The sequence below is a fragment of the Oryx dammah genome, unplaced genomic scaffold (genome assembly GCF_014754425.2).
Source record: "Oryx dammah isolate SB20612 unplaced genomic scaffold, SCBI_Odam_1.1 HiC_scaffold_12, whole genome shotgun sequence".
Taxonomy (NCBI): domain Eukaryota; kingdom Metazoa; phylum Chordata; class Mammalia; order Artiodactyla; family Bovidae; genus Oryx; species Oryx dammah.
The window spans coordinates 2553852-2569945 of NW_024070196.1; the positions used below are offsets into that span (position 1 = coordinate 2553852).

Sequence of the window (16094 nt, forward strand, 5' to 3'; positions counted from 1 at the left end):
TGGCTGCAGTCACCATTTGCAGTGATTTTGGAGCCCCCCAAAATAAAGTCTGACACTGTTTCCACTGTTTCTCCATCTATTTCCCATGAAGTGATGGGACTGGATGCCATGATATTCATTTTCTGAATGTTGAGCTTTAAGCCAACTTTTTCACTCTCCTCTTTCACTTTCATCAAGAGGCTTTTTAGTTCCTCTTCACTTTCTGCCATAAGGGTGGTGTCATCTGCATATCTGAGGTTATTGATATTTCTCCAGGCAATCTTGATTCCAGCTTGTGTTTCTTCCAGTCTAGCGTTTCTCATGATGTACTCTGCATAGAAGTTAAATAAGCAGGGTGACCATATACAGCCTTGACGTCCTCCTTTTCCTATTTGGAACCAGTCTGTTGTTCCCTGTCCAGTTCTAACTGTTGCTTCCTGACCTGCATACAGATTTCTCAAGAGGCAGGTTAGGTGGTCTGGTATTCCCATCTCTTGAAGAATTTTCCACAGTTTATTGTGATCCACACAGTCAAAGGCTTTGGTATAGTCAATAAAGCAGAAATAGATGTTTTTCTGGAACTCTCTTGCTTTTTCCATGATCCAGCAGATGTTGGCAATTTGATCTCTGGTTCCTACAGGAGCCCAATAATATCAGTAAATTTGTATGCAAACTTATGACTTCATGGACTGTAGCCCGCCAGGCTCCTCTCTTCATGGAATTCTCTAGGCAAGAATACTGGAGTGGATAGCTTTCCATTCTCCAGGGATCTTCCCAACACAGTGATGGAACCCAGGTCTTCGGCATTGCAGTGGATTCTGTATGTTCTGAGCCACAAGGCAAGCCCACATGCAAATTTGAACCTTCTTAAATATCTAGTATTTAGATTAGAATCAATTTAGTTGTACAGGAGGCAGTGATCAGGACCATCCTCAAGGAAAACAAATGCAAAAAGGCAAAACTGTTGTCTGAGGAGGCCTTACAAATAGCTGAGAAAAGAAGAGAAGATAAAGGCAAAGGAGAAAAGGAAAGATATACCCACCTCAATACAGAGTTCCAAAGAATAGCAAGGAGAGATAAGAAAGTCTTCCTCAGTGATCAGTGCAAAGAAATAGAGGAAAATAATAGAATGAGAAAGACTGGAGATCTCTTCAAGAAAATTGGAGATACCAAGGGAACACTTCATGCAAAGATGGGCACAATAAAGGACAGAAACTGTATGGACCTAACTGAAGCAGAAGATATTAAGAAGAGGTGGCAAGAATACACAGAAGAACTATACAAAAGAGATCTTAATGACCTAGATAACCATGATGGTGTAATCACTCACCTAGAGCCAGACATCCTGGAGTCTGAAGTCAAGTGGGCCTTAGTAAGCATCACTATGAGCAAAGCTAGTGGAGGTGATGGAATTCCAGTTGAGCTGTTTCCAGTCCTAAAAGATGATTCTGTGAAAGTGCTGCCCTCAATATGCTAGCAAATTTGGAAAAATCAGCAGTGGCCACAGGACTTGAAAAGGTCAGTTTTCATTCTAATCCAAAAGAAAGGCAATGCCAAAGAGTGCTCAAACTACCACACAATTGCACTCATCTCACACGCTAGCAACGTAATGCTCAAAATTCTCCAAGCCAGGCTTCTACAGTACATTAACTGTGAGTTTCCAGTTGTTCAAAATGCATTTCAACAAGGCAGAGGAACCAGAGATCAAACTGTTAACATCTGTCAGATCATCAAAAAAGCAAGAGTTTAAGGAAAACACCTACTTCTGTTTATTGACTATTCCAAAGCCTTTGACTGTGTGGGTCACAACCAACTGTGGAAAAGTCTTAGACATGGAAATACCAAATTACCTTACCTACCCCCTGAGAAATCTGTATGCAGGCCAAGAAACAACATTTAGAACTGGACATGGAACAACAGACTGGCTCCAAATTGGGAAAGGAGTACATCAGGCTGTATGTTGTCACCCTGCTTGTTTAACTTATATGCAGAGTACATCATGCAAAATGCTGGGCTGGATGAACCACTAGCTGGAATCAAGATGGCCCAGAGAATATCAGTAACCTCATATATGCATATGACACCAGCCTTATGGCAGAAAACAAGGAAGAACTGAAGAGCCTATTGAGAAAAGTGAAAAAGCTAGCTTAAAACTCAACATTCAAAAAATGAAGATAGTGACATCCAGTCCCATCGCTTCATGGCAAATAGCTGGGAAACAATGGAAAGTGACAGATTTTATTTTCTCAGGCTCCAAAATCACTGCAGATGGTGACTGCTGCCATGACATTAAAAGACTCTTCCTCCTTGAAAGAAAAGCTATGACCAACCTAGACAGCATATGAAAAAGGAATGCCAAACTAGTCAAAGGTCCAACCGACAAAGTCCGTCTAGTCAAAACTATGGTTTTTTCTGTAGTCATGTATGGATGTGAGAGTTGGACTATAAAGAAAGCTGAGCACTGAAAACAGATGCTTTTGAACTATGGTGTTGGAGGAGAGTCTTCTGAGTCCCTTGGACTGCAAGGAGATCAAACCAGTCAATCCTAAAGGGAGTCAGCCCTGAATATTCATCAGAAGGATTGATGTTGAAGCTGAAACTCCCAATACTTTAGCCACCTGATGCAAAGAACAGACTCATTGGAAAAGACCATGATGCTGGGAAAGGGTGAAGGCAGAAGGAGAAAAGGACGACAGAGGATGAGATGATTGGATGGTATCACCGATCCAAGGGACATGAGTTTGAGCAAGCTCTGGGAGTTGGTTAAGGACAAGGAAGTCTGGTGTGCTGAGTCCATGGGGTCACAAGGAGTCCGACATGACTGAGCAACTAAGCACAGGACAGTACCAGCTAAATTAACAAATCCTTCTTGAGCACTTTCTATCATTTAGGGGCTGTGCTCAGGCAAGGGAAGATGCACAGTCTTGTAAGGTGATTTCTGTTTATAATCCAGTGGAGAAGACTGGCATGTTCACAGCTAGCTCCACACCAGTAGGAAGAGTTTAGCTGTGAAACAGACATGAGCACAATGAATTGAGAACAGAAGTCAACTGAAACTTTGAATCAAGTAGAAAGCAATATGTCAGTTAAGCTTTAACAGAATTTACAGAGTAAAATACATGTAATGTATTTATATCATGTGTTTAATACATAATACCTTTTTTTTCTGGATAACATTTATTAGATAACTTTTTAGCAGTGCGTGTTAAGGAATTGTGGGTAGGGTGTGGAAATGAGAGGAGAGGTCCCTGCCCCAGTGACATCTTTGTTAGAGCTGAGATCAGCATCTCTTTTTAGCTGACAAAACCAAAGTGAGAGAACAAGATGGCAGAAGAGTAGGTGGACGTGGAGTACATCTCTCTCCAAGGATACTTCAGGAACACACCTTCAGAGGCAGAAGCACATCTAGAACACCAGCTGAGAGTGGACAGGAGCACCTGACCACCAGAAAAGAATATATAGAACCATGTAAAACTCAGTAGGATGAAGGAACTAGGGGGAAAAACAGGAGTGTCACTAGGACTGGACCTGCAAGCAGAGGTCCGATCCCCCCATCGGGGCAACTGTCTGAGTCAGAGGAGAAACATTTAAGGCTGAGAATGAAACAGCTGATCTGTGGCAGCCTAAATGGAATGAGAATCAGAGAGTCCTTGCCACAGCCATACATACCACGGACAGGGACGCAGGTCCCCTACAAGGTGCAAGGGCTGGGAGCTTGGAGTATAGGGATTGTGGAGTAATGCCAGGGTGAGGGCTGTTGTTGATGGTGGAGAGACAGATTGAGGGGACATGAGGGAGGAGACTGCGGTGGGAAATGCCTGTGGAGGAAAGCCAGGCAGCCATGGAAGCAAGGCGATACTGCTGAGTCACATGCAGGGGATGGAGCCATCACCATAGCCTCTCTCTCCCCACACCTCAACATGGGCAGCTGAACATGAGAAGCTGGCCCATCAAATGCATGACAAATGCACTGAACTACAGAGTAGGACCCCACCCAGGGTGCCCCTTCAAGGGCCTGACACGCTGATGTACAGAGTAGGACCCCACCCAGGGGGGCCCCTCTAAGTGTCTGATGCATCAAACAACAGAGAAGGACCCCAGGCAAGGAAGCCCACTAAGTGCCTGAATGGGCAGAGCAATGGAGAAAGACTGGCCAAAGAGGCCTTCCCATTGCCAGCTACATGAGGCTCACAAAAAGACTCTGATAGGGCCACAACTCCTGTGCTGGAGGCAGACCATGCCCCTGAATACTTCGCGTTGCCAGGGTCCCTGCAACCCAAGCAGCTGTGCCATGTTCATGCTCAACCTTCACTGGGGCAGAGCTGCCACAGACAAAAAAAAGTCTTGTGTCTATACATACAAGATGACTTCAGTCATGTCCAACTCTGTGACCCTGTAGCTGTGGCTTCTCTGCTCGAGGGTTTCTCCAGGCAAGAATACTGAAGCGTATTGGCCAATACCATAGTTGCCATACCCTTCTAGAACACGACAGTTCCTGTTGCTCTAGCTGCCAACTACCCTGAGTACCTGGTGCTGCCAGAACCCCTATGACCCAAGTAGCTTCACCACCTCCACACCTGGCTCTCACTGGGGAAGACCCAAATCCTCCAGGGCAGCCTCAGGACCACACTCCAGTGGAAGACCCACATGCAAGAGTGGAAATAAAACCACAATTGAAACCAGGGACAGGGTGGCTAAGGAAGAAGACCCAAAACCTCCCCACCAGCTGTACAAGCAATCAATTAAATCCACAAGATCAACTAGGCAGATTCTGAGTCTACGTAATATATAAAAGGACATTGAGAGCTGCCACAAAAGAAAATGCACTAGTTCTGATAGTTGTGGACACTGGAGGCAAGAACACACAGAAGAAGGACCAGATTAGAGTCTGAGCTGCCCCCACAGCAGGTCCAGAGACTAGCCAGTGTAGGAGGGCAGCCTAGGGAGGTGAGGGGGACTGTGACTGCCAGGAAGGGAAAGGATGCTGACAGCAGAATCAAGAAAATCATGTACTATTCTTATATATTTACTTGTTCTGTAGTTTCTTTAGTTTTTTTTTTTCTTCCCCCTCTGTTGTAATTGTCAATTTTATTAGCACTATGAAATCTAATTAAGCTTTTGAGGTTTTTTTAAATCACATTTTTGATTGTTATTATAAACCTCTGTCTCTATGTTGGTCTTTTGCAGTTCCCAGAGTTTTCCTTTTATTTTTATTTCTTTTTTTTTTAAATTATAATTTAAATTTTTTTAAATATTATTATTTTTTCTAAATTAATTCCTTTGTTTGCTTTTACTACTGTTCTTTTCCCCTAGCTAATCTTTAACATATACAAGTCTTTATCTACCTCTATTTAAACTTGCATTTCTATTCTTTCTTTTCCTCAACATATTTGTTAGTTTTGCTTTCATTCTTTTATTCCAAAGTTAGCATGTTGGTTAGTCTTGTTCTCTGGTTTGAAGTTTAGTTAGTTTAGTTCTTAACTGGCGGATATCATTTTTAGTTTCCTTTGTTTGCTGGGTCAATCTATTGTACTTTATTTTTGTTGGACTGTTTTGATTTTGCCTATGGGTGCATATGTATGTGGATATATTTTGTTATTTTAATTATTATGTACCAGATTTTGTAACTGCCATTTGTCTGGTGTTCATCTTTGATTTCTCTTTGGGGGTATTTGTTTTAACCCCACTTAATACCATAACAAACCATCCGTGGAATCTCCATTCCTGACCAGAGATCAAGCCCTGAGCTTGTGCAGTGGGAGCACTGACTCTAAGAACCTAGACTACCAGAGAATTCCTAACCCTTGGGAGTTTCAAACAGTGAGAACTCCCACAAAGGCAACCACTTGTATACAAGACCTGGCATCACCCAACTGCCAGTAACACCCTGTAGAGGGCGCCTCATCCAAAAAACAAAAGAGAAAAATCCGAACCCAATTATCAGCAGACAGGATTACCACCTCACTCAGCCTTGCCCATCAAAGGGAAAAAAAAAAAAAAAAAAACCTCAGCACAAATCTCACCCTACATGAAGCTTACACAAACCATTGAACCAACATTATAAGGATAGAAAGCAAAAAGAAGAAAGAATGCAACCTGGAAGCCTGGGAAAAGGAGACCTCAAACATGATAAGTTTTTTTAAAATACGAAAAGGCAGGGAAATACTGCACAAATGAAGGAACAACTAGAAACACACAAGTCCAAATAAATGAAGAGGAAATAGGCAAACTACCTGAAAAGGAATTCAGAATAACAATACTAAAGAGGATCAAAAACCTTGAAAACAGAATGGAGAAAATCAAGAATCAATTTACAAAGACCTAGATGAATTAAAGAATAGACATACAGAGACAAACAACTTAATTACTGAAATTAAAAATACCCTAGAAGGAATTAATAGCAGAATATCTGAAGCAGAAGAACGGATCAGTGAGCTGGAAGATAAAATGGTGGAAATATCTGCTGAAGAGCAGAGTAAAGTAAGAGGAATGAAAAGAACTGAGAAGAGTCTCAGAGACCTCTGGGACAATACTAAATGCACCAACATTCGAATTATGGGGGTCCCAGAAGAAGAAGAGAAAAAGAAAGGGTATGAGAACATTTTTGAAGGGATTATAGTTGAGAATTTCCCCAACATGGAAAAGGAAATAGTCAAGTCCAAGAGGTGCAAAGAGTCCCATACAGGATAAACCCAAGGAGAAACGAGCCAAGAGACATACTTGTCAAACTAACAATGACTGAAAACAAAGAAAGAATATTAGAAGCAGAAAGGGAAAAGCAGCAAGTGATATGTAAGGGAAACCCCATAGGTTTAACAGCTGATCTTTCAACAGAAACTCTGCAGGCCAGAAGGGGATGGCAGGATATATTTAAAGTACTGAAAGGGAAAAATCTACAACTAAGATTGCTCTACCTGGCAAGGGTCGCATTCAAAATTGATGGGGAAATCAAAAGTTACAGACAAGCAAAAGTTAAGAGAACGCAGTACCACAAAACCAGCTTTTCAACAAATGGTAAAGGCACTTACATAGTCAGGAAATACAAAAGAAGAAAAAGATCTACAAAAACAAACAAACAAACCCTCCAAACAATTAAGAAAATGGCAATAGGAACATATATATCAAAAATTAATTCAGATGTAAACGGGCTAAATGCTCCAACCAGAAGACACAAACTGGCTGAATGGATAGAAAAATAAAACCCATATATATGCTGTCTACAAGAAACCCACTTCCAACCTAAGGAAACCTATAGAGTGATAGTGAGAGGATGTAAAAATATATTCCATGCAAATGGAAAGCAAAAGAAAGCTGGAGTAACAATCTTCATATCAGACAATGTAGACCTTAAAAGAAAGAATATTACAAGAGATAAAGAGGGACACTACATAATGATCAAGGGATCAATCCAAGAGGAAGACGTAACAATCGCAAATGTCTATGCACCCAACATAGGAGCGCCGCAATACATAAGACAAACACTAAGAGACATAAAAGGAGAAATTGACGGTAACACAATAATAGTAGGAGATTTTAATGCCCTACTTACACCAATGGACAGATCATCAAAACAGAAAAGTAATAAGGAAAGACAAGTCTTAAATGATACATTAGACAAGATGGCTCTCATTGATATCTTAGGACAGTCCATTGAAATGCAGAAGAATACACCTTTTATCAAATGCACATGGAACATTCTCAGGACAGACCACATCTTGGGTCACAAATCAGACCTCAGTGAATTTAAGAAAATTTAAATCATATCAAGCATCTTTTCTGACCACAACACTGTGAGATTAGACATCAATTACAAGAAAAAAACTGTAAAAAATACAAACACTTGGAGGTTAAACAATACATTTCTAAATAATGAACAGATTACTGAAGAAATCAAAAGGGAATTAAAAAATTCCTAGAAACAAATGACAATGAAAACACGACGACTCAAATCTTATGCAATGGAGGAAAAGCAGTTCTAAGAGGAAAAACATCTTAAATAGCAAAACCTCAAGAAACAAGAGACAGCTTCAATAGACAACATCACTTTACAGCTATCAGTTCAGTTCAGTTGAGTTCAGTCACTCAGTCGTGTCCGACTCTTTGCGACCCCATGAATCGCAGCACGCCAGGCCTCCCTGTTCATCACCAACTCCTGGAATTTAGACTCACGTCCATAGAGTCTGTGATGCCATCCAGCCATCTTATCCTCAGTCGTCCCCTTCTCCTCCTGCCCCCAACCCCTCCCAGCATCAGAGTCTTTCCAATGAGTCAACTCTTCACATGAGGTGGCCAAAGTACTGGAGTTGCAGCTTCAGCATCATTCCTTCCAAAGAAATGCCAGGGCTGATCTCCTTCAGAATGGACTTGTTGGATCTCCTTGCAGTCCAAGGGACTCTCAAGAGTCTTCTCCAACACCACAGTTCAAAAGCATCAGTTCTTCAGCGCTCAGCCTTCTTCACAGTCCAACTCTCACATCCATACATGACCACAGGAAAAACCATAGCCTTGACTAGACGGACCTTAGTCAGCAAAGTAATGTCTCTGCTTTTGAATATGCTATCTAGGTTAGTCATAACTTTTCTTCCAAGGAGTAAGCATCTTTTAATTTCATGGCTGCAGTCACCATCTGCAGTGATTTTGGAGCCAAAACAAACAAAGTCTGACACTGTTTCCACTGTTTCCCCATCTATTTCCCATGAAGTGATGGGACTGGATGCCATGATCTTCGTTTTCTGAATGTTGAGCTTTAAGCCAACTTTTTCACTCTCCTCTTTCACTTTCATCAAGAGGCTTTTTAGTTCTTCTTCACTTTCTGCCATAAGTGTGGTGTCATCTGCATATCTCAGGTTATTGATATTTCTCCCGGCAATCTTGATTCCAGCTTATGTTTCTTCCAGTCCAGCGTTTCTCATGATGTACTCTGCATAGAAGTTAAATAAGCAGGGTGACAATATATAGCCTTGACGCACTCCTTTTCCTATTTGGAACCAGTCTGTTGTTCCCTGTCCAGTTCTAACTGTCGCTTCCTGACCTCCATACAGATTTCTCAAGAGGCAGGTCAGGTGGTCTGGTATTCCCATCTGTTTCAGAATTTTCCACAGTTTACTGTGATCCACACAGTCAAAGGCTTTGGCATAGTCAATAAAGCAGAAATAGATGTTTTTCTGGAACTCTCTTGCTTTTTCCATGATCCAGCGGATGTTGGCAATTTGATCTCTGATTCCTCTGCCTTTTCTAAAATCAGCTTGAACATCAGGGAGTTCATGGTTCATGTATTGCTGAAGCCTGGCTTGGAGAATTTTGAGCATTACTTTACTAGCATGTGAGATGAGTGCAACTGTGCGGTAGTTTGAGCATTCTTTGGCATTGCCTTTCTTTGGGATTGGAATGAAAACTGACCTTTTCCAGTCCTGTGGCCTCTGCTGAGTTTTTCACATTTGCTGGCATATTGAGTGCAGCACTTTCACAGCCTCATCTTTCAGGATTTGAAACAGCTCAACTATGAAGACTTACAAGACCTTTTAGAACTAACGCCCCAAAACGATGTCCTTTTCATTATAGGGGACTGGAATGCAAAAGTAGGAAGTCAAGAAACACCTGGAGTAACAGGCAAATTTGGCCTTGGAATGTGGAATGAAGCAGGGCAAAGGCTAATAGAGTTTTGCCAAGAAAATGCACTGGTCATAGCAAACACCTTCTTCCAACAACACAAGAGAAGACTCTACACATGGACATCACCAGATGATCAACACCGAAATCAGATTGATTATATTCTCTACAGCCAAAGATGGAGAAGCTCTATACAGTCAACAAAAACAGGACCAGGAGCGGACTGTGGCTCAGATCATGAACCCCTTATTGCCAAATTCAGACTGAAATTGAAGAAAGTAAGGAAAACTGCTAGACCATTCAGGTATGACCTAAATTAAATCCCTTATGATTATACAGTGGAAGTGAGAAATAGATTTAAGGGCCTAGATCTGATAGACAGAGTGCCTGATGAACTATGGAATGAGGTTCGTGACATTGTACAGGAGACAGGGATCAAGACCACCCCCATGGAAAAGAAATGCAAAATAAGCAAAATGGCTGTCTGAGGAGGCCTTACAAATAGCTGTGAAAAGAAGAGAGGCAAAAAGCAAAGGAGAAAAGGAAAGATATAAGCATCTGAATGCAGAGTTCCAAAGAACAGCAAGAAGAGATAAGAAAGCCTTCTTCAGCAATCAATGCAAAGAAATAGAGGAAAACAACAGAATGGGAAAGATTAGAGATCTCTTTAAGAAAATTAGAGATACCAAGGGACCATTTCATGCAAAGATGGGCTCGATAACGGACAGAAATGGTCTGGGCCTAATAGAAGCAGAAGATATTAAGAAGAGGTGTCAAAAATACATGGAAGAACTGTACAAAAAAGATCTTCACGACCCAGATAATCATGATGATGTGATCACTAATCTAGAGCCAGACATCTTGGAAAGTGAAGTCAAGTGGGCCTTAGAAAGCATCACTATGAACAAAGCTAGTGGGGGTGATGGAATTCCAGTTGAGCTGTTTCAAATCCTGAAAGATGATGCTGTGAAAGTGCTTCACTCAATATACCAGCAAATTTGGAAAACTCAGTTCAGTTCAGTTCAGTTCATTTGCTCAGTCATGTCCAACTCTTTGCGACCCCATGAACTGCAGCACATCAGGCCTCCCTGTCCATCACCAGCTCCTGGAGTTCACTCAGACTCATGTCCATCGAGTCTGTGATTCCATCCAGCCATCTCATCCTCTGTTGTCCCCTTCTCCTCCTGCCCCCAATCCCTCCCAGCATCAGTATCTTTTCCAACGAGTCAACTCTTGGCATGAGGTGGCCAAAGTACTGGAGTTTCAGCTTCAACATCAGTCCTTCCAAAGATCACCCAGGACTGATCTCCTTTAGAATGTACTGGTTCAATCTCCTTGCAGTCCAAGGGACTCTCAAGAGTCTTCTCCAAGACCACAGTTCAAAAGCATCAATTCTTTGGCGCTCAGCCTTCTTCACAATCCAACACTCACATCCATACATGACCACTGGAAAAACTATAGCCTTGACTAGATGGACCTTTGTTGGCAAAGTAATGTCTCTGCTTTTGAATATGCTATCTAGGTTGGTCATAACTTTCCTTCCAAGGAGTAAGCGTCTTTTAATTTCATGGCTACAATCACCATCTGCAGTGATTCTGGAGCCCCCAAAAGTAAAGTCTGACACTGTTTCCACTGTTTCCCCATCTATTTCCCATGAAGTGATGGGACCAGATGCCATGATTTTCGTTTTCTGAACGTTGAGCTTTAAGCCAACTTTTTCAATCTCCTCTATCACTTTCACCAAGAGGCTTTTTAGTTGTTCTTCACTTTTTGTCATTTGCATATCTAAGGTTATTGAGATTTCTCCCGGCAATCTTGATTCCAGCTTGTGCTTCTTCCAGCCCAGCATTTCTCATGATGTACTCTGCATAGAGGTTAAATAAGCAGGGTAACAATATACAGCCTTGCCGTACTCCTTTTCCTATTTGGAACCAGTCTGTCATTCCATGTCCAGTTCTAACTGTTGCTTCCTGACCTGCATATGGTGTTCCCATCTCTTTCAGAATTTTCCACAGTTTATTGTGATCCATATTCTCAAAGGCTTTGGCATAGTCAATAAAGCACAAATAGATGTTTTTCTGGAACTCTCTTGCTTTTTCCATGATCCAGCAGATGTTGGCAATTTGATCTCTGGTTACTCTGCCTTTTCTAAAACCAACTTGAACAACTGGAATTTCATGGTTCACGTATTGCTGAAGTCTGGCTTGGAGAATTTTGAGCCTATAACAACTGGAAAAAGAACAACTCCCCCACCCAATAAGAAGGAAAGAAATCATAAAGATCAAAACAAAGATAATTGAAAAAGAAATGAAGGAAACAATAGTAAAGATTAATAAAGGTAAACGCTGGTTCTTTGAGAAGACAAACAAAATTGACAAACCTTCAGCTAGACTCATCAAGAAAAAAAGAGAGAAGAATCAAAAAAAAAAAAAATCAGAAATGAAAAAGGAAGTTTGTGACGCTGCAGTAGTGGCAGCAGTAGCTGGAGAAGGAGGTGAAGGACCCAGCGGCGGAGGCAGGGAAAAGAGGGGAGGAGTGGGCCGAGCGGGAGGAGGAGCAGGCTGAGGAGGCAGTTGCACTTTCCCCCTTACCCGGGGCGAGCAGGACACGTCTTGTTGGCCCATTTCCCCATTTGCCGTCGATGGCCTGAGCTGAGTGTGAGCACGATGCAGACAGAGGAGATGGCCCGGGAGCGATAGTGCCAGTGACGGGGAGGTGCTGAGTGTTGTCGAGGGCACGCCGGGCCTGCGCCGCCTGTTCCCCCACTTGCCGCGGGTGTCTCCCGTGGCTGCTCCCCTCTCCCTGACACACTCTCACAGGCCGGGCTGATGGTAATTGTATGTGAGGAAACAGCAGAGGCTCAGTGATGGGCACTTAAGTATTCATCAAAATGTCACCCCAGTAGTGGTGATCACAGACATGAAAAAATGTGAGATGCCGCAGATTCTTCACCACCAAACAAAATGTTGCAGGAGATCCCATAGTCCTGAAAACAAATACAGTGACAGCACAGGTCACAGTAAGGCCAAAATTGTGCATACTCACAGAGTTAGAGAGAGGGCTGGTGGCACCAGTTACTCTCCCCAAGAAAATTCACAAAATTTCAAGTTCAATTCAAGTTCAAGTTCAAATTCACATTCTTCTAATCTAAGCAAAACTTCAGCTGCCCCTTATGATTCTGCAGATGACTGGTCTGAGCATATTAGCTCCTCTGGGGAAAAATACTACAACAATTGTCAAACAGAAGTTTTACAATGGGAAAAACCAAAAGAGTGGGTTGAAAGAGAGACAAAAAGAAACAAACAAAATGGCAGTTAATAGCGTCCCAAAAGACAGAGCTTACAGGAGAGAGGTGATGCAAGCAATAGCCACTAGTGGGTTTGCCAGTGGAATGGAAGACAAGCATTCCAGTGATGCCAGTAGTTTGCTCCCACTGAATATTTTGTCTCAGAGCAGACACAATTGACAGAGGCTACACTATGCCAAAGCCTTTGACTGTATGGATCACAATAAACTGGAAAATTCTGAGAGATCGGAATACCAGACCACCTGACCTGCCTCTTGAGAAATCTGTATGCAGGTCAGGAAGCAACAGTTAGAACTGGACAGGAAACAACAGACTGTTTCCAAGTAGGAAAAGGAGTGCATCAAGGCTATATATTGTCACCCTGCTTATTTAACTTCTATGCAGAGTACATCATGAGAAACGCTGGACTGGAAGAAACATAAGCTGGAATCAAGATTGCCAGGAGAAATATCAATAACCTGAGATATGCAGATGACACCACCCTTATGGCAGAAAGTGAAGAAGAACTAAAAAGCCTCTTGATGAAAGTGAAAGAGGAGATTGAAAAAGTTGGCTTAAAGCTCAACATTCAGAAAATGAAGATCATGGCTCCCGTCCCATCACTTCATGGGAAATAGATGGGGAAACAGTGGAAACAGTATCAGACTTTATTCTTTTGGGCTCCAAAATCACTGCAGATGGTGACTGCAGCCATGAAATTAAAAGACGCTTACTCCTTGGAAGAAAAGTTATGAGCAACCTAGACAGCATATTCAAAAGCAGAGACATTACTTTGCTGACTAAGGTCCGTCTAGTCAAGGCTATGGTTTTTCCTGTGGTCATGTATGGATGTGAGAGTTGGACTATGAAGAAGGCTGAGTGCCGAAGAATTGATGCTTTTGAACTGTAGTGTTGGAGAAGACTCCTGAGAGTCCCTTGGACTGCAAGCAGATCCAACCAGTCCATTCTGCAGGAGATCAGCCCTGGGATTTCTTTGGAAGGAATGATGCTAAAGCTGAAACTCCAGTACTTTGGCCACCTCATGCAAAGAGTTGACTCATTGGAAAAGACTCTGATGCTTGGAGGGATTGGGGGCAGGAGGAGAACGGAACGACAGAGGATGAGATGGCTGGATGGCATCACTGACTCAACGGACGTGAGTCTAAGTGAACTCCGGGAGTTAGTGATGGACAGGGAGGCCTGGCGTGCTGCGATTCATGGGGTCGCAAAGAGTCGGACACGACTGAGCGACTGATCTGAACTGAACAGACTGCTAAGAGCAGAGACTCATAGCAGTTCTGAGCTAGTACAGCGCCCCATCAAAGCAGTGGTTCATCCAACTTCTACCCCAAGCACTTTTCCTTCTAGTCCATTTGCTCTACAGGCTGATCACCAGCCAAAGAAATCACTTGATGCTAATGGAGTACCTACTTTATCAAAACTGCCTACACCAACATCTTCTGTCCCTGCTCAAAGAACAGAAGGAAAAGAATCTACATCAGGAGAAAAGTCTGTATCACACTCTTGCACAACTTCCACATCTTCAGCCTCTGGACTCCACATCTGCACCTCCAGCACCCACTTCAGCAATTTCTGTCTCTTCTGTTTCACATTCACCAATACCTCCATTACTTCAGGACCCAAATCTGCTTAGACAGTTGCTTCCTGCTTTGCAAGCCATGCTGCAACTTAATAATTCTAATGTGGACACATCCACAATAAATGAAGTTCTTACAGCAGCTGTGACACGCACCTCATTGCCATCGATAATTCATAAATTTCTTACTGTTGGACCATCTGCTTTCAACATAACTTCTCTGATTTCTCAAGCTGCTCAGCTTTCCACACAAGCCCAACCATCCAATCAGTCTCCATGTCTTTAACGTCTGACTCTTCATCTCCATGATTGTGTGTGTCTCCAAGGATAAGCACACCCCAGACAAGCACAGTCTGCATCAAACCTTTGATCAGTACTCCTCCTGTTTCATCACAGCCAAAGGCTAGTACTCCAGTAGTTAAGCAAGGACCAGTTTCACAGTCAGCCACACAGCAGCCTGTAACTGCTGACAGGCAGCAAGGTCATGAACCTGTCACTCCTCTTCAGTGCTCAAATAGCCAGAGAAGCCCTTCACCTGGTCCAAATCACACGTCTAGTAGTAATGCATTAAATACAGCAGTTCTACTACAGAACTCCTTGCCCAACCTCCGTGTTCACTAACACTGACGCTCACAGCACATTTCAATGAAAATCTTATCAAGCACGTTCAAGGATGGCCTGCAGGTCATGTGGAGAAGCAGGCATCAAGACTGTGAGAAGAAGCCCATAACGTGGGAAGTGTTCATATGTCAGAAATTTGTACTGAATTAAAAATATTTAAGATCTTTATTCTGAGTATGTGAAATTCAAGCAGCTTTGTGAGAGCAAAGGATACTATTTTTGAGATAACAAATTAAGGAACTCGAAAAGCTAAAAAATCAGAATTTTTTCATGATGTGAAGATGTGAATAATTGCACGTGGTGTTGAGAACAGGAACTGTAAATCTGTCATCCAGTCTTAACATTTTTGAGCTACATTTAAGTAGACTTTGGACCATTAAGCTGGGCAAAGGAAATGACAAGGGGTTGGAGTCTGTGAGATTCAATTCAGGGGAAAGATACAAGATTGATATGTAAAACCCTTGAAAAGTAGATTTCTTGTACATGTATTCTTCACATTGTAACTATGTTTTGTAGAGTGATGCCATGGGAAGCTATGTGTAACAGAGCTTAGACATCCAAAACTAATCAATGCTGAGGTGGCTAAATACCTGGACTTTTACATTTAAACCTGTTCACAAACTTAGCTTTTTTAAAGAAAAATTGGGAGGGGGTTAATTTATCATTCAGAAATCTTGCATTTGCAAGAATTCAGTGCAAGTGCCAGGTGATCTGTCTCTAAGGCTGTGATTTTGAACCATATGGGCAGTATACAAAATATCATGAAACAACTGTTTCCACACTTGCAACTGATCAAGAGCAGTGTTTCTCCATTTGTTTTGCAGAGAAATGTTTTTCATTTTCTGTGTGTTCCATTCCCCTCTGAAATCCATGATCTGATGTTATCCAATTTTTAAGGCTCCTCTTTCTTAAGGTACTGTTGCTATGGCATTTTTCTATAATCTTTTCATTCCTGTGTACAGCAGCTTAAAATTGCAGTGATTGAGTAAAACCCACTTGTTT

The 16094-nt window shown here is 42.2% G+C and overlaps 1 pseudogene; it reads left to right on the top strand.

Moving 5' to 3' along the window:
- Window positions 1-12500: 12500 nt before the first annotated feature.
- Window positions 12501-15371, top strand: LOC120871441 (annotated as a pseudogene).
- The last annotated feature ends 723 nt before the right edge of the window (window positions 15372-16094 follow it).